At 39.6% G+C, this 25,266-nt stretch overlaps 1 protein-coding gene across 1 annotated transcript in view; it reads left to right on the top strand.

Annotated features, from left to right (window-relative positions):
• atxn1a (ataxin 1a) overlaps positions 1–25,266 on the top strand; it is a 113,674-nt gene that overhangs the window by 56,045 nt on the left and 32,363 nt on the right. Inside the window, exon 3 of the mRNA XM_059350777.1 lies at positions 24,084–24,199. The gene's annotated coding sequence lies outside the window, so the exon portion shown is untranslated. The remainder of the gene's footprint in view (positions 1–24,083; positions 24,200–25,266) is intronic.

Here is a 25,266-nt window from a genome sequence, read left to right as displayed (position 1 = left end):
GATGTTTTTCAGCCTGTTTGCTTTCTATTTCTTGCTTTCTCTTGTTTTCTTCTCTCGCTCTTTCACTCCCTCGCTCCTGGAGTTGCAGCCAAGAACTCTTTCCCATAACCCCTTCAGACCTGTGTGTGTATGTCTGTGTGTGTTTCTGCACAGAAGTCTTAAATAACAGACGGATCGAAAGCCTCGTACACACACACAAACACACGCTTACACACACATGTACAGTAAGTCCTCGCAGGCCCCAGGGACTTCTGTCGGAACTATTTCCTGTTTGGGGCTGGGGAGAAAGGGGAAGTAGTGAGGATGAAATATGACGTAACTACGGTGGTGGTCTTCCTGTGTGCTGTACGTGGGCCTGGGTGTTACCCACAGTTTAGATTTCCATGGTCATTAACTAACCAGCTGCCATTAGCTCAGTGAGTTCACTCATCCTGGCGTCTGTTTCACAAAAGCTTTCTTGCTTTTTAAATATGTTTCACAAATTATATGCTGAGAGGCCAAGTTGTCCTCAGCCGAAGACACTACACTACTTACTGTCATTTCCTTCATATATTAATATATTCAGTGATTGTGAGACTACTTTTTTATGACTGATTATTAGTGCTAAGTACTTTTACAGTATCAGTCAAAATGTCACCACGCTGGACAAATGCCAAATATTAAGAGTTTGCAAAAAAGTGATTTATCAGATGCTTAGTCTTGTTTATTGGGATATTTTATCTAAATTATGGAATCAGAATAAGCAAATGCTGCTAATATTTGTTTCCAGTTTGTTAGTTAACCCATTGAACCCAAGGCAGTTTAGGTTTTTTTGTTTTTTTTTTGCTCCCGTCACATTTGTGGCCACATTTTTCAATTCTATTTTAAGTCCTGCTTTATGGAAACAGCACACTATGAGTACTAGCTTTACACAGTTATAATACCATAAAACATTAAAACAAGAAAAAATGAAAAAATGTATTTACAATATTGGGAGAAAATGGAATACACACACACACACACACACACACACACACGTATATGTATATATATATATATATATATATATATATATATATACAATATTGGGGGAAAAAAAGTTAAATTTTTACATCCGCTCGTGTTCGATCCACTCTGCGTTTTGTAAACAGCCTGCAGTTTAGACAAAAGTTCCACTGAATTTTTACCACATAACTATTCGTCTCAGCTGAGTCATTCATGGCTTCTCAGTTGCCCTGAGCAGTGCAGAACTTCATGTTTTTTACAGGATCGAGATAGTGCAAACAGTTTTCTTTGCCGTTAATTTGAACGATATACACAGAATAAAGTAATTTTGAAAAAAATCTCACTATTTTAAACTTAGATTTGGTTATTTTTCCTGACAGAAGACTTGATAATCCAACAATCATGTCTATTTTTACAATTCCTCGTAATGACAAAATGGTGTAATGATTTTTTTAAGTATATGCCAGTGGGTTGTGGGTGTACATAGATGGATTTGACATTTTATTAATAAATTAAATAGGGTTCCAGACTAACATATTTTTACTCCCCATTTTTTGCTTGCTAGGGAAACTATTGAATGGGTCACAATATTTCAAAGATTTCACGTAACCTTATTTGACCACACAGGAGTTTGATAACCATGGTTACCACCATTAGACGTTTACTAATTGCCATTTCTTTGTAATGAGGTCATAGACTCCTTTGTCTTTCTTTGTCTCTGCAGGTTTGTGTTTGCATCTGTACTAAACACATGAATAACACCTTTTTTGTCAGGCAAAGGCATGAAAAAGGTAGCGATATGTTACACTTCCTCTTGTAAGACCACATAACTTCCCACTGAAAGTAGTTATTTTTATTCGTTATTTAAGTCCACATATTTTACACTGTTCCTGCTTTTCAACACCATGGGTGGGTTCTAACTGACAGGCAGGAGGAATACAATTAGCATCTCTAACACCTGAACCGTGGAGTTGAAAAGTACCTGTTTTGATCTTTGTTATAGCTTTCAAGGTGGCAAAACATATTGTAATAACTGGAACCCATTGAAAGTTTAATTCTGAAGAAGCTTCACATATCTTAAAGGGACTGAAAACTTGTAAATATATGAAACTGGATGACAAAATAAAAATGTCATTATTTAAGTTTGTGTGTGTAGTGTTAACACTAGAAGAAAGTTTTAAATTCAGGAAATAATTATGAGCAGTGAGAAGAGCTGGGATTCACGATTTCAGCAGGCAGGATGTGAGCTCCAGTGACTTCCTCTCGACTTGTGAAGTCAGCTGCTAAAAACAGAGGCAATGTAGCACCTCGCTTACTAAGTGGCTTTTACACATTCACCTTGAAATGCAAAAATACGGGAACATGCACATATTCATGTACTTTTGTACATGCAAAGTTGTCCACATATGTACACCATGCATAGAAAAGTGAACAAGAAAACACTGTAGTTCCATGAATTAAGTGGAACTCTGCTGAGCAGAAATACCCAGCACACTGTATTTTTACTTATCAATAAAAGCTTTGATATTTGAAAGAAGTCAGTATTCCCTGTCTTGTGTCAGACTAGAAAGTGCTGCTTTATGCAACATAAATGCAGTTATCTATTTTAAAGATATCTTTTGGCCATTTATGGGCTTTATTGATAGAGACAGAGTGAAGGGGTAGACATGCGGGAAAGGGCTCCAAGTTGGATTCGAACCCGGGCCGCCCGCTTACGAGGACAATCCCTCTATTGTACACTATCTACCAGGTGTGCCACCGGGAATGCCCCAAATGCACTTATGATTGTTCTTTTTTAATGTAGCATGATTGTCGTGATGATAATTTAATACACAATTTGATCGATTTAGAACATTTTCCAGCCTTCATTCCTTGTTGGTAGCCTGATTAGTTACAGATCAATAGATGGCCATCAGGAATTTATTCATACACTGATGAACACAGCATTGGAAGCAACTTGGGGTTCAGTATCTTGCCTTAAGGATGCTTCGACGTGCAGGCTGCCATGGTGAGGGATCGAACCACCAACATTCAGATCAGTGGGCTACCGATCTGTAGCTAGTATGAATGTATGAATGTGAGTAAATGAGTGCCATCTGTCCTGTTAAAGCAAGTTGATTAGTCGCAAGACTTGAAAAGCGATATCTAAGTGCAGGCCATTTACCATTAATCTCACAGTTGATGTACAGTGTAATGGCAAAGCTCACTATTGTGGTTTGTTTGAGTCTGATATATGCAGTGAAAAAAACAAAAACAAGTAACACCTTTAAATAGACTGGAAAGCCATGTTTTTCCTCTCCATAGCAACAGTTCGCTGTTGAGCACTGACTTGAAGTTGATGTAGTGGATTCTCTCAGCACCTTATTTACTCCGTGTGTGTTTGTTAGTGTATGTGTGCACTGTACGTCTTCCTCAGAGTGTGTGTATTTGTTTATTTGTGGACGAAGAGTTCCGAGATGTTGTTTGTTTGGCTCAGTTCATCTCTGTAGAAACCCAGAACGAGGAGTGAAACTTTGGCTCCTGCTAAGCCCGATAACGAAATCTTCACTTTCTGTTTTCAGCTGTCAAACCTACACAGGGCAACACACAGGACAATCCCTGTTTGTGTTTACAGTTATTGATGCATGTCGCCTATTTCTGCAGTAATACATGTGTAGCATTTATCAAGATCAACCAAATAGTATCCTGCACAACATGCAGGATTGCACTCAATTACCTTCCTTTAATTCGTCATGTACATGAACTCAGGAACCTGACTACTGTAGATGACGCTGTATCTATTTGTGGCTGCAGGGTAAACACAAACACACACAAAAGCGCATGCACAGACACACACACATGCAGTGTGTAGTGCCAGGCACAGCAGGGGTTGCATCTCTCCAGATGGCGGGAGCCGCCCACACACTGCCAGTTGTTATACAATATGTATTGTATAACAGCAGAGTGCAACAGGCCCCCTCCCTGTGCATGGAGAAGCAACACACACAAACACACATTCAGTCATTCAGGCAGTGAAAACATAGATGTCTCCACACACAACATGGTGGACTTTTCTCCTCTTTAGAGACACTTTTTTACACTATGTACTGTATTACCAGCATGTTAGTCACCTACACTTCACTGATCCAGGTATTCAGTCAGTAGGCCAGCCTCCCGATCTCTCAAACACTCAGCAAGACGAACAGCTTGATCAGTCAGCAAGACAGCTGCTCAGTAACCAGACAGCAAGCCAGTGAGATGGATAATCAATTTGTCATACAGCTGTGCAGTGATTCACACAGCTGCTCAGTTAACCAGACCGTCAGCCATTCAAGCAGCTGTGCAGTCAGTCAGCCAGCCAGCCGGCCTGCCAGCCACACATTCACTCACTGAGTAAGCTGTATGTATAATGCTAAAGTTTGCAGTGTTAGACAGATACATTACTGTTTGTTAACTTAGTATAGTAGGACAAATTAAGGCTATACTGTGTAGTCCAAGCTTCAAAACGTAATCCATAATGTTGACATTTGAATTATGAATCAATGTGCAACTGCTGCAGAGTTTTACTTTTTTTTTTTTTTTTTCATTTCAGTAAATTAGAAAAGTTTATTTATGTCAGTAATTCAATTCCAAAAGTGGAAATAACACATTATATAGATCCATTACACACAGAATGAAACAATTCATGTTTTTTTTTTAATTTCTTCTAATTATAATGATTATGACTTGCAATTAGGAGGACCTGAAATTCAGTGTCTTAAAAAAATTGAATAGTATAAAAGACCATTTTTAAAAAGTATGTTTAATATGGAAATGTTGGCCTCTGAAAAGTATGTCCATCTATATGCATTCAATACTTGGTTGGGGCTATTTGACTTCAACTACTGGATATTGACTTTTCCATGATATTCTAATGTATTGAGATGCACCTGTATATTCATTCTGTCAAACCTGGTATTTCTGTTGAGTAGCAGATAAAGATTAGGCCTCTCTAACATTATTAGTATTATATTATTTATGGCATTAGATTGCTGAGGTTAGTTTCCAAGCTTTGTGATCCAAACATTTCCAATAACTCCTAACTTCTAAATTCCAAAAGCCAACATTTATTGAAAAAAAGATTGATGGTAATTTTCAAAATTCTCTACATGTTTTTATCTCGGCTTGCCTGTAGCCTTTAAAAAACATTTTCCATGCACACAAAAAGGGAGGCATGCACCTGCAGCAATTTAACAAAACAGATGAGTTATATTCATTGAAGGGATGGTTTTTCCTTTTAAAAAGATGAAGAAATAAACTATTTTAATTTGATGAATTGCTATATTGAAACTGAGGATTTTGTTTGACGACTTTATATTTTTGTTTTTGGGTGATGACTCCATAGAATATGACAGACATTAAGTTAATTTGAAAACCTTTACAGAAGCTTTAAGGAAGGAGAGAAGATACAAAATACAGTCACTCTTAAACATTAACTCAGGTTAAAGCAAAAACTCAAAATCACAGCTGCAGTGTCGCAGGTATGCAGACTTATTAAATGCACGCAGCTCTAGAGTGTTGTGTGATTCTGTCACTTCATCTGGCAGCTGCACACAAAACTATGGAAGAAACACGGAGTGAGCTGAGTTTCCGTTGCTCTCTTGCTGTTGCTTTTGTCTGTTTTTCTGTCTGCCTTTGACTCGGCGCCGCACACTCTCTGTTTTATCTCAGCTCCACTTTGTTTACTTTCTGTCTGTCTGTGTCTCTGGTGTCTTTGAGTCACTATGCATATTTTTCCTTCCTTTTTCTTTCCTCAGCCACTAAATAGTAGGACCATCCTCACCTCTCATTGTTAAACTCTGATCTTTCTGACACTGAATGTTGTTAGCAGTAAGGGCTAAAGAATATAATCTTTCCAGACAACTTTTCCTTGTGAATATTCATTTTTTTGACGATGAATGCATTTATAGTAATTATGACACCTTCATCCTCTCTCTGTCACTCCCTCTCTCTCCCTCTGTTCCTCAAGCTAACTTCATCTTACTTCTCTTTTAATTTCCATCTATCTCTCTCTCTTCTCTTCCACCTTCCCTCTGTCTTTCTCCTCCCTTGTTCTCTCCTCCCCTCCGGGCTTCGCTCTCTTTATGAGAATTAACAGAGTCATATTGAAAAGATATTATAAAGGCTCTTTGAGAGTCAGCCAGCATGCCCCTGCGATCATATGACTTCATTACAGTACATCCACACTGACACGTACGCACAAACACACACACACACACAAAAACACAGCTACACACATTTTATCCCGTGTGTGGTTGTGGGTGTGTGTCTCTTTGTGTGTAAGCGAGCCCAGAGCACCATGTGATGATGTAATGAGACAGTGAGCAGAGAAAACTGCGGAATCCCCTAAACACACACACACACACACACACACACACACACGCGCACACTCACACACACACACACACACATGCACACACACTCATACTGAGGTTGTTGCACTAAGAGTGAATAGAGCATATAGGAAATTCCCTCCAGTCAAACACTGGAGTTTTTTCTTCATTGGATTTAATGCAATAAATTGTTGAAGTGGCTCCCCTCTGTGCTCTAGCCCACACACACACACACACACATTGATTGGTAACTCTCACATTTACCCTTTACTTTATCTGTGGGTGTGTTTCTCCCCAGCACTATAAGTCTGAATGACAGCAGTGTCAGCTTTATGATCACACTGTTTATGCTCAAAGAGTGTGTCTATGTGTGTGTGGGGAGACTTTATTGCTATAACCGGGCGGGATTACCTCACCTACGAACGAACGAACGAGCGAGAGACAGTGAAAGAAGTCTGGGTGGATGGAAGGTGTGCAGTGCAGATAGAGGGAGGTGAAGGACTGTGATGGGGGAAGGGAGGGAGGAAAGAAAGTGGGGAGGAGGGCACGGAAATGGAGTGATTGAGGAGAGGGGAGGGAGTGGAAGGGAGATATTTTATGCTGAAAGGGAGATAGGAAATATTAGACTAGCTCAGTGGGAGGGACGGGTTAAAAAGAGGGAGTAAAAGAAGAGCAAATAAATCATCAACATTTATGGCAATTTGCTCGGCAAATAAGCTTTTACTACTGGTAAAAATAATATATTATTACATTGACTAATATTGTCAGTGAGGATTAAAAAGGTTAACATCATGTTTGATTAATTTTATTAGTATGCTGCATGACGTTGAGAGACGAAGGGGCCGGAGAGGAGGACAAATTGAGAGAGAGGTGAATGTCATGAAAGCGAAAGAGGAAGGAATAAAAAGAGGGGATGGCTGGTGAAGGAGAATAACGGAGAGGAAATGGAAAGAGGGTTATAAAAAGAAAGACTTTTACGGGGCCTTAATGTCATGTTGACGTTCATGCAGAGAAAGAGAGAGACTGTGTGGGTGTGCATTATGTTTATGAACTCGATAAAATATCACCACTATCCCAGTGAACACACACACACACACACACACACACACACACACACACACAGTAGTGTTCACACTCACACATGCCCACAAACTAAGAGCTTGTGGCAGCAAGCCATAACGACCTTCCATCAGCCAGCGCCCAGTCATAGTAATGATGTCATCCTCACACACACACACACACACACACACACACACACACACACACACACACGCACTCACATACTCAGAAACCAATGCATTACACATATTCAGCCTTTCACGGCGCTCACCAGACCTTCAACACAACCCTGCAGTATCCTTTGATAAACAGAGGATTAACATGGTGAAAGCATCGACGCTCAAAGTTTTATTTTTTAAATTGTAGTCATGCACAGTGTTCAAAAGTTGTGTACACATATGCATAAAATAACACATGTAGACACATTTAATGATGTCCTTTCTACAGCAGACACTTTGATTTGTCACAGTGGGAACAGCGCAGGTCTTTCTAATGACATTAATAATGTCACAGTGTGACAGCGAGCCAACATTCACAACCCTGAAACTGAAGCAGCTAAATGGAATTGAGCCAACATTGATTTCATGATTTACACCAGTGCTTTTCCTACTGTGACATGTCAAAAGACCTTTTTGTAGTTTCACATACCCACATTTTTGTCTGTGTGAAAGCTATCATAAACATCTGTAATTTAATACTTTTTTTGCAGTATAATGATGAAAAACATACTTTAGTATAATTTGTAGAATTGCTAGAAACAGTGTATCTGTATGGATGGGTGATTTCAAAATGTCTTTCTCTTCCTTCATTCATGTCATAGCCACTACAGTGTTTCAGCCAGATATGATACACTTCTTGGGAACTTTATGTGGTACACCTATAACAAGGTAATGCAATCCAGTACAGAAGCTCTGCCTCAAATTCTACCTTTAAGCTTCAGTTTTTGATAAAACTTTTGGAGAGTTGTTATGAAATGTGTTTCTAATATATTTCCCTGCTTGTGATTATAAAAGACTGCTACAACCTCAGTCACAAACTGGAAAGGTTGTACTTGCCTTATAATGCATTATATTATTATTATATCAGACATCAGGCATTTAATGGTCTTAAAATGACAATAATATAATTCATAGCAATTATTTCTTTATCATCCAGTGAAATGTGGCTATTATGACAGGCTGAGAAGAGAGACTTCCCAAACAATTGTGTCTTTTTACTTGCAATAAACTTTATTAAGTGCAACATTTTGGTTCATACACCTTCATCAGATTGTACCTACTATCATGACAGTGTCAATCAGAACTGAACATTATTGTCAAAGAAAGGGTAGAATTAGTAGTTGAGCTGTTACATTAGATTTTACAGTTGTACCTAATAAAGTGGCCACTATATTGTTTGAGTTGTAGTACTGTATGGATGTTTTATAGTGAAAGAAGGTGTGTATGTCTACACCTTGTGACTGAAGCAGTAGTACACAGCAGTAGGAGCATATTCACTATAAACCAGAGGGCGTGCCCCAATGCAAATGTGTTTTAGAGAATGCATACATGTGGACATCCGTGTGTGTGTGTGTCTGTGTGTGTGTGTGTGCGTGTGTGTGTGAGAGAGCTCAGTTCCCATGTAAATGTAGCAGAGTCCTCTAAAACAGTGGGGTTATAAATAGACGTGGCTCAGTGTGTGACTGCCGAAAAGAACCCACACTCTTAAAGGAATATGACGCTCATTAATGCCTCTGTGTGGTAGTGGAATTTCGGTAAGTGAAAAACCCAACAGCCTATTTGTGAATGTTGGCTTCTTCTCATATCTGTCCCTCCTTCTCTTTCTTTCATGCTTCTACCACCTAGTTTTTACTGAAGAAAACCTGATTTAATAGACAGGTTTTTATTTTCCCACTGTTGGTGCTATTTGTTGTCTGCATACTCTTTTATACACTAACACACAGGTGCCAGGTTGTATATAAAATGTGTCTTGTAAAACTCTATTGAAAACAGCTGTGCTGTTTCCAGAACCTGGAACATGTTGCTTCTGTAAGTTATTGTATGTGTGCAGAAACTTGTGCTGCACCAACATACTAGATTTCATCAAAAACAGAGTGTGCACAGTTGCTAACGCTCTATCAGTTAACCAATTAAGCGTGGAATTGAGCTATGTGTAAAACATCCTTCGAGTGCTCGTTTGACAAGAGTATACAGCGTGCAATAAGCCACACATGAGTAAACTGACTCGGAGGGTCGCTGTAGTGTAGAACCTGCATATTTTGGGGGTGAAGGAGAGAGGGAAGAGGGGAGGTCAAATGAGGAGAAGGACAATCTGTAGTCTTCAGCCACAGTAAGAGACAGAGTGACAAGCAACAGCAAGAGAGATGAAAGAATTAGGGGGTTTGAAAGAGAAAGATGGAGACAAAGAGAAAAAGCAGGCGGGTGAAAGAACTGAAAAAAAAAACAGAGTTAACAAGGCGTGCAAGAATATTATTTCCCCAGACCAAGCAGCCCCAGTAACAACCACAGCAAATAATGAGTCCGGCTTTATCAGCCGTGCAGATTGGTGATAAAGCCATGTACAGCGCAAATTCTCATGCTGCAGCTTCTAAGCAGTGAGAGGAAGCAGTGCTGTTAGGTTAGGGTGTCAGTTTTCTCTCAGGGCAAGCAACATTTGACAGGTGTCTTTACTTCTCTAATGTTTCATTCACTCGGTTTGTCTTCATCGTTCATAGGAAAATGCTTTTTTTTCAAGGTTGGGTTGCTTCAATTTGAATAAACTTCTTTAAAAAATGCTTTATTTTCAGCATAATCTGGTGTTTCATCTGCACACTTACAAGGTTATCTACAAAATCTTTTAATGAAACAATCTTGTTATATATGTTTGTTGTCTCATGGCATCTCACACCAAAAGCAAAAAGGACCCTAACTCTAAATTATAAAGTAAAGCAACATAATGAGCACTAAACAAACGTTAAATAATCATAATCTGCTGATAAAATAAGCAAAAATGAATTCTGTAATTGTAATTTTTTGTTATTGCATTAACAGTAACAAATTAGATGTAAGGATAAAGGCTTCAAGACATTTTTTTAGGTTCCTTAAATGGGCTTGAACTATACTGTTAAAATGCTGTATGAATACTGCATTGAAGAACACAAGGAGTTATTTATTCTCTTATTGATATGGTAATTAGGTTACATCAAAGCATAGTGTGAGTTTTGAGCTTTTATCTGCTTTGATTTTTCCCTTAATACACATGATGTGTTGTATACTGCTCTTGCAAACATATCAGACTAGTATTAGCCCTGCAGCTGTTCCCCCAACATGTCTTTAACACACTTTGTCTAATTTCTTCCTCTTTCTTTTTTTGTCATCTGTTTTTTTCTCTCTCTGTTTTACTCAGCCTCCTTCTCTCCCTTCATGTGTCTGTCTGAGCTCCTAGTGTATCATTACTTTGGTTCAGAGGAGGGTAGCACAGAGCTTGTCTCCCAGCAGGGTGTATAGTGTGTGTGTGTGTCCCACCAGTGTTGGTAGCAGCGTCTCAGGAGTGCTGCATTAGCCTTTGAAGATCTTAGAGAGAGAGAGAGAGAGAGAGAGAGAGAAAGAGAGAGAGACACTCAGACAAGTTCCTTTTTCTTTTATCATACTCGGCCCCAACTTGGTTTCTGTGTTTCTTCTTTTGTGTTTCGTCTCCCTCTTTTATTCATTCTCTCTGTTATCACCCCACCCTCATCTGCCGCTGCATTTAAAAAAAAAATCTATCATGGGTTCAAAGATACTCTGTTTTCATTCTGCGGCGGTGCGGCGTGTTTGAGTCTGGGTTTAACTACTTTTGATATTCTCACTTCCTGTGCAGACAGAAAACGAGTTGGGCTACCAGCCACGTTATTAAATACTCATTGATAAAATGTGACCCACCACACAGCCAAAGACCCCGATTTACATTTTAGCTGACACATTTATGCAAAAAAGAAAGAAGAAGAGAGCGGTCGGCCTTATGAGGACACATGCCTCCTGCATTAACCTGTGACCTTCCCTTATGAGCTGGTCAGTCTCATTGTGAGGCGCCACTGCTGCCCCATTTACAAATTGGGCCACAATCAGCAAGAGATTTCATATCATTACCTACAAGATTTTTCATTTTGTAATATGCGATCTCAGTGGAAATAAAAAACCTAACCTTGGCAGTGAAATGTTTTATTCATTGAGCTATACAGTGACGACCTGAGGCGCACCACTTTATCTTTCATTTTCTCAGCCGGGGTACGCAATCACAATTTTTATTTCAGCCACATAAGCGTCAAATCATTGTTATCATCATCAAAGCACGATTCTCGTTTCCCTGTTCAAATGAGAAAAAAAAGTTAAGTGTGAAAAGTGAAGAACAGCATTCTTGTTGTTATCTGCTTGAAAACATAGCAAAATGAGTGTGTGTTTAGCGTTGTTGGGGGTAACCGGGCTGGATGCCAGGATGAAGGGAAAAATAACATGCATGGATTTCAACATGCAAAGGCTAATTAAAAACATAAGGCTACTGCTCCAAAATCAAAGAATACATTTGTCAGTCAGAGCACTAGCAGAGCGCTAAATATTTTTGGAAAATATGAATGATTCAGTGCTACACGGTGGTGAAGTGGTAAGCACTCTTGCCTCACAGCAAGAGGGTTGCTGGTTCGACTCTGGCCTGCGGCTCTTCTGTGTGTAGTTTGCATGTTCTCCCCCTGTCAGTGTGGGTTCTTACCGGGTTCTCCAGATTCCTCCCACAGTCCAAAAACATGCACTTAGGTTTAATTGGTGACTCTAAATTGGCCATAGCTGTGAATGAGAGCGTGATTGTCTGTCTCTATGTGTCTATAATCTGGCGACCTGTCCAGGGTGTACCCGCGTCTCACCCAATGGATTGGCTCCAGCCCCCCGCGACCCGAGTGCGGATAAGGGGTTAAGGATAATGAATGAATGATTCAAAATCAGCAGTGAGAGGCATTAAATCACCTGTTGTCTCATGACAGTCCAGTCATTTACTTGTATTTTTTCTTCTGGATACAAAAGGTCTTAAATGGAATAAGGGTTATAATTTGTATTTTCAAACAGAGCGAAGCAAAAAAAAATCTAAGAAACTAAAGTGACATGTTCTGTCTGTCTGTCTATCTATAGGACTTCTCCTCCGTTTCAGTACAATGGACAGCGCCGGACCTATACACGCTCCCCAGACCCTCACACACAATATACAGCCCTGTCTGTGGTTCCAGTAATAGAATTAGTCACATGCAGCCAATCATTTAGTTGTTTTTGCTATTTATTTATTTATTTATTTATTTAATAAATAATAAATAAATACATTATTTAATTTGACCATATGGCAATTAAACAAGTATGTCTACAAAGTACAGATGTTTGCAGTTGAAATACAATAAGAACTTTCAACTGACACATTTGTTTTTATAAAAAATACTTGTGTTTTATCTCCTGTTTGGTCATTGTTAGCTCCTGTAAGTGTTTCAGACTCCTCATTGTGTCTGCTGAAGAGCCTGATAAGTTTTCAGCTGCGTAGGCCGAGCCAGCATTGTTTTTTGTGACGTGATGTTAGTATTATGTCTCCACCATTTGCTTCTCAATGAGTGGTCATCTGAGAAGCAGGTCTGTGTGTATGTGTGAAATTGGAAAACGGATACAGCACGTGTGAGAGGTTGGACAGACTATCTCCTTACAAGCTGGCCAAAGTTGTTTTACTACAGAGAGTGAATAAAGACAAAAACGTTCTTTTCCCCCTCGATTTAACCACAAATAAAAAAAGTCCTGAGAAATGCTCTAGACATAATCTCAAGGAAGGTAACCGATTGCAAATAATAAAAGAGAGCTTTGAAATTCTGTAGCAACTTGTCCCAAAGTTATCCAAACTCCTTCCAGTAGAAAGTTTTTAATGTGCAACAACGGAACCCAGAGAAAGACCTGCTCCAACAAACACAAGCTAAACCCCTTTTTACCACCCACAGCCGCAAAACTCCCAAGAAATGGACATAAATAATGAACTGTTTTCTGATTTCAGCAAGCCTGAACCTGCTTGGTGAAAACACAGACACAGATATCTGCACATAGCATCCGCTCCTGCCTTCAGTTTTGAGAGAAAACAGCCATTACATCGCTGTAAATCCAGTATACACTTTGCATTAGATTATGTATTTGTATGTAGATGTATTCATTGTATCTATATCAGTATGCTCTGTATATAAATACCTACATTCTGCACACACTGTATACATGGGTTTTTGATCTTTTCCTGTTTCTTACTTTTAACTTTCACAATAATTAATGTTTTAAAATGTGCCTCTTCACAAACACTGGCTTATAACCATCTGTGCTAAAGCACATTTGAGAAGGGGAGAAAGTAAAAGAACTTGTCAAAAGTTAGTGGCCAAAAGTGCCTAAAGACATATGATGAATGAATCCTTCCTATTCATTACTACACTCCACATGCATTTAGTGTGATACACTGTAAATAATCACTGTTTTAATGTCAAATGTATGTTGAGTCATGTTTGTTGTGATGTAAGACTGGCCAACTTTGTTTCAGCAATAGAGGCAGCGATCACACAGCAGTGTCTGCTACTTAGTAGTCAAGATGAGAACCAGACTGTCTAGCTACTGGTGTGTGTGTGTGAGAGTGTGTATGTGTGTGTGTGTGTGTGTGTGTGTGTGTGTGTGTGCTATCTGCTTCTAAGTTTGTTATCTGTAAAGCAACAGTACATTTATATGAACTACAGTACATGTACACGTGTGAGTGCATGTGACAAGTATCCATATGTTTGGTTTGTGTGTGAGACAGGCTGACCTGTCCGTCCTGTGAGTTGCAGGACTGTGATCACACACACACACACACACACACACACACACACACACACACACACACACACACAGAAACACACTCACACACACAAAGCGGCAGGGTCCAATTGTCTGGTTGCCGGGCAATGAGCTCACAGCAGTCGACCATAACAACCCCTCTCTCCATCAATCAGCTGTAGAGTGCTCTGCTCTAGTAATGATGTCATCACGCACACACACACATGCATACACACACGCAGAGACCACACACTTATCTCATCCTCTTTGTTTTGACCTTGGGTTGCTCATCTGTGTGTGTGTGTGTGTGTGTGTGTGTGTGTGTTTGTGTGTGTGTGTGTGTGTGTGTCAGAGCCTGTCTGAGTGTGTGTGTGTGTGAGTGTGTGTGTATGTGCAGAGTGTAAGAGGAATGAGTGCTGATTGTCATTGCTTTGCAAAATATTACAGAAGAGAATGAACTCTGCTTATGATATTGCCTACTTAAATCTCACACATATCAAGTGCATTATACGTACACATACACACATCACACACACATTTCACTCTCAGTTCATCTAATACAGATGCTTTGTCACAGTCCTTGCCATGTGATGCACAAGGCACCCTTTAGCATAAATATGACACGCATTGGGTATCCAAATGTATCCAAATTAATATTCAACTCTTAGTTTGAATGACATAATAAAAGTAGTGCAGTAATCCAGTCAGGGTGGACGGATGGGTCAAACAATCATCAGACTTTGACCAAGGAAAACCAAGTGTCAATGTTGTTGTTTGGAGTTAACCTGTGTCCGAAATTAAGGCTGCTCTTTAGTCAACTGGTTTTATTTCCTAAAGTTAACTGTTTCCTGTAAACACAGACGTTTATTTTGAAAAGCCAAAATGCATGTCACTAGTGAGTAGTCACACACACCTCACCGACACGTCCGAAACCGCTGAAAATGGGTTCTGCATGTGTCGGTATTACACGGCGAGGGCTGTGACAAATCTTCGTATCGGATGAGTTAGGACGAGAATGCACACACACACACACACACACACACACACTCACACACACACACACACACACACAAACTATAGCTTAACTCGGAAAGGTTGTCTGAGTGCATTTTTTATTATTTATGTCTTCTTTTTTTAATAAAATATTCCATTGCACGCTCATGTTGTTGTTACACACAGTCACACATCATAAGCCATGGAGCAACAACACGAAGCACACTTCATAATGAGTTGGTGACACATTCTACAAAGCACATGGTGTGTATGTGTGAGCTTTAAAAGCCCCAAGAGTGCTGTGGCATTTAAAACAGACAAACAGACATTTAGAGCACATGTTTTGTTGCACAGTCTCTCAATGACAATCTCAGAGACTATACAGCGTGCTGAAAACTCTGCATGTGTGCTTGTTCATTTCAGTTAGATAATGCAGTCTCTCCCTTACTTTTGGTAAAAATATTTTGGCCTTGGTGTCAAATCACAAAAGTAGAAATGTTCACTCATTTTTTAACCACACAATAGCATGATACTTTTTTTTTTTTTTAAATACAAAACTTTAAAACCTCAAAATATCCGAGGATGGTGAAGGATTTTCAACAAATTGAATGAAGTGATACTTGGATTTAAAAGAGCCTTAGAGAATGTGAGCACTCTGATCATGAAACTGAAGCTCCTTCACTTGTACAAATGCAGGCAAACATGAAGAGCATCTCTCTGATACCTACATACGTGCACGGACACACTCACTCTTGCGAAACTAATTGCTTCAAGATGACACACACACACACTACCACACACTCATGCACACATTCTCCTGGTCCAGCTGTGTCTCTGCCAGGCTGTAGGGCAGGGGGCCAGCACAGTGAGGTGAAGAGAGTGGCAAGAACACTAACTGGCAAATCAGTGGCCAATTAAAAACGCTCAGCACTGTGTGTGTGCGCGTGTGTTTGTGTGAGTGTGTGAGTGTCCTTGTTTGACTGCCAAGGAGAGGGTTGGCACAGAAAGCATGCTTCCTATTCTCTCAGCATGCCCTCTTAACGCAGAAGCTTACACACTAACACACACATACACACACATACAGCCTTGGATTTGTCTCACCCCATTGTCTTTATTTGGGACAAATGAATGAATGTCCTTTCTCTGTGTTTGTGTGTGTGCACGCATTTATGTGCGTGCGTGTGCGTGCTCCACCCAAAAGTGAAGTTGTATTAGCTCACAAAGTAAAGCGCAGACAGGACACTCAACCCTGCATACTTTATTATACCACAGGAGACGTTGTTGTGAATAGAGAAGGTGTTGACAAAGTGACGTTGTGACTGTGAATGTGTGGAACAAGTGAAACCAAAAAGGAAAAGAAGCCTCAAAAACAACAGCTTCCTTCTTGAGCTAATAAGTCAACTAGTTAGACATAATGGTCTGGTCGATAAGTAAATATTTTGCCAATAAATCCATTTCAATATCATGTTTTTATTCATAGTGAGCAATGCAGAGCCATGGCCAACACATGGTCACACTGACAGCTGACTAATTGAGCAGTTAGACTTTAACTTTCTGAAATCCTAAAAAGCTTTCAAAGTTTTTTTCCCACACACATTTAGTTGTAATTGAATTCATCAGTCATCAGTATTATTTAACGTAACTAATATATACAGCTCTTGAAAAAATTAAGAGACCACTCTCACAAATGTTTCTTCCATCAGCATCTCTACATCTATGGCAGCAAGTCCATTCCAGTGTTTGTTCGATTCTTACACAAGCCTCCTTATTCTACTTAATGAGACACTGATCAGCTAATCACCTGAACCAAATCTTATTTCATGAGGAAGATTATAAAAAACCACTGCTGTGATTTAAGATTGAGATTACCCCACCAATAATGATTTCTAAACTCTTCCTAAGTTAAAATGTTAGTATTGTGTTGTTTAAAAATGAAAACACTGCATCCTTTTTTTTGTTATTTTGACTGGTTGTCATTTTCTGCCAATAAATGCTCTAAATGGCAATATTTTAATTTCCGATTTGAGAAAAATGTTGTCAGCACTTTGTAGAATGAAACAAAAATATTAATTTTACTCAAACACATACCTATAAATAGTAAAACTAGCTAAAACTGATCATTTTGCAGTGGTCTATTAATTTAGGTGTATATACTGTATGTTACATTATGTAATGTAAATAAGTTAATGTTGACTTATGGTTTAACACGGGCCACACAAACAGTCTCCTGAGTCAAAGTCCTGTGTTTGTTTGACCCATCCATCCATCTTTACCTCTACCCTACACGGACTTTGTAACTCTTTATACTATGTCAATTGTTTCCTTTGCTCTCCTCATAATTACCTCGACTACAAATGTTATGTTGAGGACAGCTCTAAAGCTTCCGCATCATTGTTCTCTCTCATTTGCTTTGCAATCTAGCATTCAAATGGGTTTATTCAGGCAAGAATGAGCTCTTACACCAACAGCAGGAGTCTTGTCATCCAAACTTGTATCCTTATTGTTGCATCTTAACCAAGCCTGCTCTGATTCTATGCACTTTTGATTCACCCACCACAAAAATGTCTTTAATTAGGTCAAGCATTTAAGAACTTAGAAGAGAAGTATGAACTCCATCAGTAAAACGTGATGATGAAGTGTACCAGTGGGCTGTAGATCACTCTATTTGTAGTAGCAACCTTCCTTGTTAATGAATTGTCACTCACATGAGTTTTAGACTGTGGGGTTACTAAGCAGAGAATGGCTATAAATGGTGTTTGGAAAAAAGTTGGAAAGTGGAGGGAGAAGGAGAGAGAGAGTATTGTAAACCTGGAAATGCTGACCTTTACTTTATGTTTGTCTTTGCTGAATGATTTGTATTGGTTTCCTGGCTCGTGATCTTTCTTTCTTCTTTCCTTCCTTCCAACAGTGTATCATAAAATTGGATATTAAAAATAGTTCAGGTCAGCAACAGGAATTTTTGTTATGGCTCTGAAGCTCATACAGCTGCCACGTACACACTTCTACTAACACAGCACAAGTGTGTGTGGAATGGTAGATAAAGGATGGCGGTTAGTAAAGGACACTGGTCTTTACAGACATGTGTGCACCCAAGATAACATTCCTCCCTGCTTTGAGCACCTTGAACCTTCAGAGGGGCTGATTCCTCACTTGTGGTATGGCAGATATGATGGAGTCTAGGAAAATGGGGCTGTGGTTGAGGAAGGCATTTCCCTTACATTACAGCGATGGTCAGTCACTCAGTCTACACACACACACACACACACACACACACAAATACTCACTGCATTCTTCTGCCTCAGCCAACCAAACAGCTGTCAGACACTACGTCAGCTCCCAAACTATTCTGTCTCTGTGTGTGTTCCTGTGACTGTGATTGCCTGTCATCTTTATGAGAAATTATGAAGTGTGTACTACAGGACATGTAATTGGTCTGAGCAAGTAGAAAGCTAAACTGAACGCCAAAGGCTGTTAGATGTTCCTATAGTTCTCTGTAAATTTCCATTTAGAGAAAGAAAAATGATTCATAAAAACACAAATTTAAAATGTCAAGATTTTTTTACTTAAACATCATGTTTCTATCATCTCTACTATGGACTGCTCCCCAAAAGTGAAGCCAAAATATCTGATTCTCCCCCTGGCTGCTGGCTGCAGTATAGGTCATAAACCCCGCCTCCTTCATGTAAGCGGATGGGACATGACCCAAAAATTAAAACTCAAAGAAAACGTCAAATATAATTTTCCATAGATATTCATTATTCATATTCATTTAAGTCGTTCTTATCACACTGATGTATGTTCAAGTGTTCTTTATTCGTTTGGTTTGAATTAATTATTTGACGCTGTAGTCTGGCCGTGTAATGTCATGACTGACAGCTTGGATAGACTCATGATGGTTGGGCAAGTGTGTGGACGGGACCGATCAGTCAATCACTACTGCACAGACTCTGGCTCCAAATGCACAGGATGGGAGGACGCTTGTCCATATAACTACATTTTGTTGGACGATATATTGTCTCAGAGATGATTGCGATAAATAATATTATTGCCATTTTAAGACAAATTAGTTTGGCTTCAGTGAACAGTTAAGTGCTTTGAGTAAACAGTAGTTTATTTCAGTGTCATCTTGGCTAAAATGTTGTGACATTTTGTATTATATTATGTAGTATATATCATATATTTACAGTACTGTGCAGAAGCCTCAGGCAGGTGTAGAAAAAATGCCTATAAGTATTGATGCTGGTTTGAAGGCAAAGGATGGTCAAACCAAATATTGATTCTATTTAGATTTTTCTTCTGTTCACTCACTTTGCATTTTGTTAATTGATAAAAAAAAAACTATTAACATTTCTATTTTAGTAAGTATAAGTAAGTAATAAGTATTCTTATTTTACAACATTTTTTCACACCTGCCTTTGACATTTGCACAGTACTGTATATTATGTATTATGTAAAAAAACATGCACATAAACACAACAGGTGGTATCGTACGATATATGGACATGACTTTAATAACTTTTGCTGAGCTCAATAAGTCAAAGGTTTTATTATTGTGACAGGCCTAGATGGCCGCTCCCGTATCCGGTATATTTTGGCTTCCTTTCTGTACAGTGGGAGGAAGTGTTTGTACAGTCTATGATCTGTATCCAGTTCTGCTGTAACCTTTAACCTTACATTTATCCAGCAAGAGTTTGGCATTCAACTCTGTATTTTTCACCGTACAGTTACAGTGGGGAATGCAGCCTTCAGAGGCATGTTTGAGTGAATTCTTTGCTGAAGTTAGTCTTTGAACCTTGTACTTGTGGTTGCACAGTCTACAGCCATTTTAAAAAAAGACTGCACTGTTAGGCAAAACTTTTACAGTAGGCAAAGGTTTTGGCAACAACCATAGTGATTGTGGGTGGATTTTTTGTCTACATTTGGCAAAGAGAGTATGGGAAGAATGCAAGCTCTTAAAACAGATGAAGTGGTGGTTGAGGGGACAATTCATGGTGTAATCACAGCAGCATTTAGTACAGACACTCTCACACAGAGAACACTTTTGGGGCATGTTGAATATCATTGCCTTTTGATCCAAATCACCGCACACACACACACGCATAAATGTCCAAAAATTATGAACCCATTCAACTGCTGTGGCAGCATAGAACAGCAGGACATGCACATAAAAGACTGCACTTTTATCCCTTTTCAAGTGTGTAAAGCACTCATTTAGTCACTTCAACATTGTGTCCAACATTGAGCTGTACTGGCAAACCCTCACCTGTTAATTCACCGTAAGTTTCTCTTGATGACAGTGTCAGGTAGATGCCTCGACATGAATAAAACATCTCTTTGACCCCTGTGAACAAGTACACAAATACTGTAGGTATATTTACGCACTTGTGCTGTAGTGTTGAACACACTCTTAGCTGTTTGTTTGGGCGTGGAATGCACTTATTGTAAGTTATTTTGGACAAAAGCATCTGTTTAATGAACGTAATGCAGAACAGTGGAGCTACAATACAGAGAACAGCCTCAAAGCAGACAATATGACTGACATAAAAAAGCCACACACAGTTCATTACAGGTGCAGACTGCTCCTCTGTGCTTCGCAATTTAATCAGCCATTCACTTAATGTGGTTTACACTGAACCATTTCTGACTAATTTGGCCTGCTTGATCTGTGGATTGGACATGATGGATTGAGACAAAGTATCTTTAGTTACTGTGTGTGTGTGTGTGTGTGTGTGTGGTGTGTGTTTGGAAAGCATTTATTGCATTTAAATCAGCACTTACGGTCATGTTTACTGTGCATTCTTTTCATAAACAATTACATTGCTCCACAAAACAAGCACCAGTACATTTTAAACCCATAATTTTCACTTGTCATGTCTTTACAACAATATCTTCATTTTTATGCCTCAATGCTGGCAGTCTTGGCCGGAAGCATTATGTTTTTATGAGTTGTACATCCCCCATCTGTCCCGTTGTCGTGAACGTGATATCTCAGGAACACCTCGAGGGAATGTCTTAAAATTTGGCGCGAACGTCCATTTGGAATTGAGGATGAACTGATTAGATTCTGGTGGTTAAAAGCAAAGGTCAGCGCACATAATACATCTTTGACCATAATGCAAAAATGTAACGCTCTGATTATGATGAACATTTTACACCAAAGTTTGATAGAAAATGTTTGACATTTAATAGCCTCAAATTGCAACGTCACTGCAACATTATTAACCAGTATTGCCATTATTTAAACCCATAACTTAGGAACAAAAAGGGAGATTGTGACCATATTTCGCTTTTGGTCAGATACTGAATTGGTGACACTAATTTTGGGTGATGACCTTGAAACTGTGGTGGTCGTATAGATCTTCTGTGCTGCCTGGTTGAAGATGTGCTTCTTAACATCCCTATTTGAAGTATTGTCTCAGAGGCTGCATGAGTCTAGACAGACATGGATGCAAACTGCAACTTGACTGCTTGGTGGACGCACACAACTGTGAGGTGGTGATTTTAGGTTTGTTATGTTTTAAAATGCCTCCCAGACTAACAATTGAGTAATTCCATAAGTTGCTTCTTTACTTCCAGCAACCATTTAAATATGGGAGTCTTCTGATAGTTATATAAGGCCCATCCCCTCCTGATTGTCTGGGCTCCCTCTGTCTTGGCAACACCTTCTGAAATGAGTTTTTAATTTTCTCTATTGTTTATATAATATTGTCTTTGTTAAACTGGCAGTGTGCCCTCATCACAGTCTCAATTGTAAGAATAAACCTTTTTTATAACATTTGTCAACAATATTAATCTCTGTTAAATACAATTTCTTCTAGTTAATCCCTTACATGTGCTTCCCCCTGTGAGCCAGGCCATAACAGGTAATCTGTTTAGACTTGGGATCTTGAAAGGCTATCACATATCATAGTATTTCTCTAATATTTGGCAGAGTTTTGGAACGAAACCCTCACTCTCTATCCTGCTCTGCCCTCCCTCTCACTATCCTCCTCCTCCCTTTTCCGCTGACATTTTTCAGCTTTCCATACTCCCCGCTGTGCCTGGCTGGCTGTGTCAGTGTTGTCCTCCCAGTGAGTTTCTATCTGCCTCTCCTCCACCACCATCTGTTTCTCTCTCCGTCTCTCTTTCTCTCTGCCTCCCTATCGCCTTTTTCTCTCTGTCTGCTTTACCTCGCCGTCCATTGTATTCTCTCCATCTGTCTTCCTTCCTGTCACCTCTGGTTCTCTGACTTTTTCTCTTCTTTTAACTTTTTGCTATTTTTCACTCTTTGTTGCTGCCTCCTCTCTGTCTCTTCATCTCTTATCTGCATCCCTCTTTCTCCCTTGCCTCTTTAACACCATATGATAGATTCCTTTGCCAGTTGGTGTCTGCTAATCCATGGCCTCAGTACGCATCTATTTTCTGCCTTACATACAGACATTACACACATCTTTACTGCGCACTAACCCTGCTGCTTCCTGTGTGCATTCTGCTTAATGCGTGTGTGCTTACATGCTTAACTTAAGCCCGACACTATAGTATACCCCACTGTGCAATCCTATCGATTTTCCCATGTCTGCTATACCAGACATTCCTCTGATTCTGTCTCTCGTTATGCATCCGCCTCGTGTCCCATTATCTTTTTTAATTTCCACCGTAGCTCTCAATCCCCTGCAGAATAGAGTCATCATGCGTAACAGAAGAAGTGTGCAAAGAGTGAAAGCTTTCACAACTACTAATGTAACACATACATGCTGTAATTCCCCTCTCTGTCTTCCTTATGCTGCAATACAACTATTTCCCACAGCTAGACAGCAACACACACGTACACAAACACTCCTACCCACCTCGTTCCTCGTCTTCAGACATGTAAGAAGTGGGTCAGTAGGATGTTTGACGTCCCACACACCTCCACATACAGTATATGACACAAACACACACACCGCAGCTGACTAACAGCAGGGAACATGTCTCTCGTATCCCCGTAACTTCCCCACCATTCCACCACAACCTGCCTAATTAGTCCCACAGAGTGCGTGCACACTGTCGACGATCAGCCAGTCTGTCTCTTGTGCCGGTGTGTGGGCGTCTGCTTAAATCAGCTTGTTGCACATTTGATGTCTTTAAAGATGCGCTGGAGTTTATTTTTCCTTCTGAATGTGACTGGTCCTGTTTATAATGATGACCTGTATTTGCATTGCAGTTTTTTAAGACAATAAAACATTATGCAGACAGCTGCAAATGAAAGCTACAGAACAGAAAGATGCACAGTGGAAATGTCAAACAAGACTAAGGTTTAAATGCTTAAGCGAAAACATTAAACAGGAGGAATGGACAGAAATGCTTCAAAGGCCGCTTAAGAATTTATATACAATGGCTAAAAAGCATTGTTGTGTAGCTTCATTTTTTTTTGACATGTGCAGCATTAATAGATGTGCAAGTGATCTGTGATATCCTCTATTTTACTTCTATCTATTTTTAAAAATATATTTATGCAGTAATGCCTCCTCTTTTTTTCTCTTCGTGTCAATATAGTTCACTTACTCAGGTGCACCACCATCATCCGCATCAATAGCCATCAATGTACTGCTTTTGTTGTGCTTGAATGTGAAACATACATACAGAAAATCAGACACTGTTGGGATGTGAAAGACAAATGTTCTGCATGTTTCCTGCAGCTACAACTCTATTTGAAGCAAGATGTGAGAGTCCCATATGGTTCTTTATGCTTATGGATCAAAGCTGAGTTACACGTGTTAACTAAACCTTGTGATGTATGTGTAGTTCCTCGTGATGCATATATACAACACAGTGTATACCAGTATGTTCTGTTGTGTTATAATCTGTCCTTTCCTACTTTAGTGTCAACTTTTCTTGTTGTTGTTTTATCTACCAGGGAGTGCTGAGTCCCTGAGCCAACACACTGCATTCTGGGAAAGTCTGGAACCCTCTCCATGGGCTGTACCACCTGCTGACAACCCAGGGGGGTCTGGAGGAGTTGTGTTGAATGAGGTGAGATTGTGCATGTCTGTTGCAAGCCCTTACATCAAGGTTTTCATTTAAATACACATTTTCCCTTCCTTTTCATGATTAGATGTTGAGCTACATCATGATTATTTTTTAGTTGAGTTTGAATTGATGTTTCATAAGCTAGAGGACAGTGTTTCACTGCTTCCTGCTGAATCATTTCTGACAAACTGCTACCATGTTGCTATTACATCCTAAAAGCTGCTAGTCAGACTGTCATGTTTAATTTGAGGTTATTAGTCCTGACGTCAAGGACTTTTCCGCCCTGTGTTTCCCTCGTAGCCAAGAGCCTTGCTTTGCTGATAAACCTGTCACCCCGGTCACAGCCCAGATGCATGTTAAGTAAAGTGCATTTGATTTTAATGTGAGTGAAGTTGCGGCTAATCACGCGCACAGCTCGCGGTGAATGAACCGAGGCTTTCCTCACTGTTGCTTTGAACCAAAGCACATGGCTCAAATGAATGGAACCTCATTCTCTGTCCTGAAATATAATATGTTTACCAAATAAAATTATAGATTCACACACTGTTTTCCCACCTCTGTATAAAGGTCCAAGAGGCCTCAGTTACTGAGGCCTTGAAAAGTTTATTTACTGCCCGCGATTTGATTGGAGGCAATTTTAGGGTAAGGGAAAGCTAGTCTGCCTAGCGACTGTGTGGATGTCTATGACAATGCATGTGAGCTCTCTGTTGGAGCAGCAATAGATTTTCATGCATAACACCTCCAGGTACCAGTTAGTGAGGGTTCTTCCTGCAAGAATGGAAGCCTTATTGGCAGTGCTGAGAGTGCGAAAACACCCTATAAATAATGTCTGTGTTAGGCCCTTAGGAGAGGGCTGTATTGTAGTTTATTGCTTTGTTTATATTCATTACTTGGCCGTGTGTTTGGTTATCTGATTTCTATGGATGTTCATTGATGAATCGCTATATAAATGCATTCTTTAAATTACCAGCAAAGCACAATCTACAACTGGTTTGATTCTTGCAGCACAAATGCGGTCTTTTCTGTGGTAATATTGACTCCCAGAGGAGAAATTCTCTTTTCACTTTCTC

Source organism: Centropristis striata, chromosome 14 (genome assembly GCF_030273125.1).
Source record: "Centropristis striata isolate RG_2023a ecotype Rhode Island chromosome 14, C.striata_1.0, whole genome shotgun sequence".
Taxonomy (NCBI): domain Eukaryota; kingdom Metazoa; phylum Chordata; class Actinopteri; order Perciformes; family Serranidae; genus Centropristis; species Centropristis striata.
The sequence above is the reverse complement of the archived record's forward strand: the minus strand, read 5'-3'. Positions and strand labels throughout refer to the sequence as shown.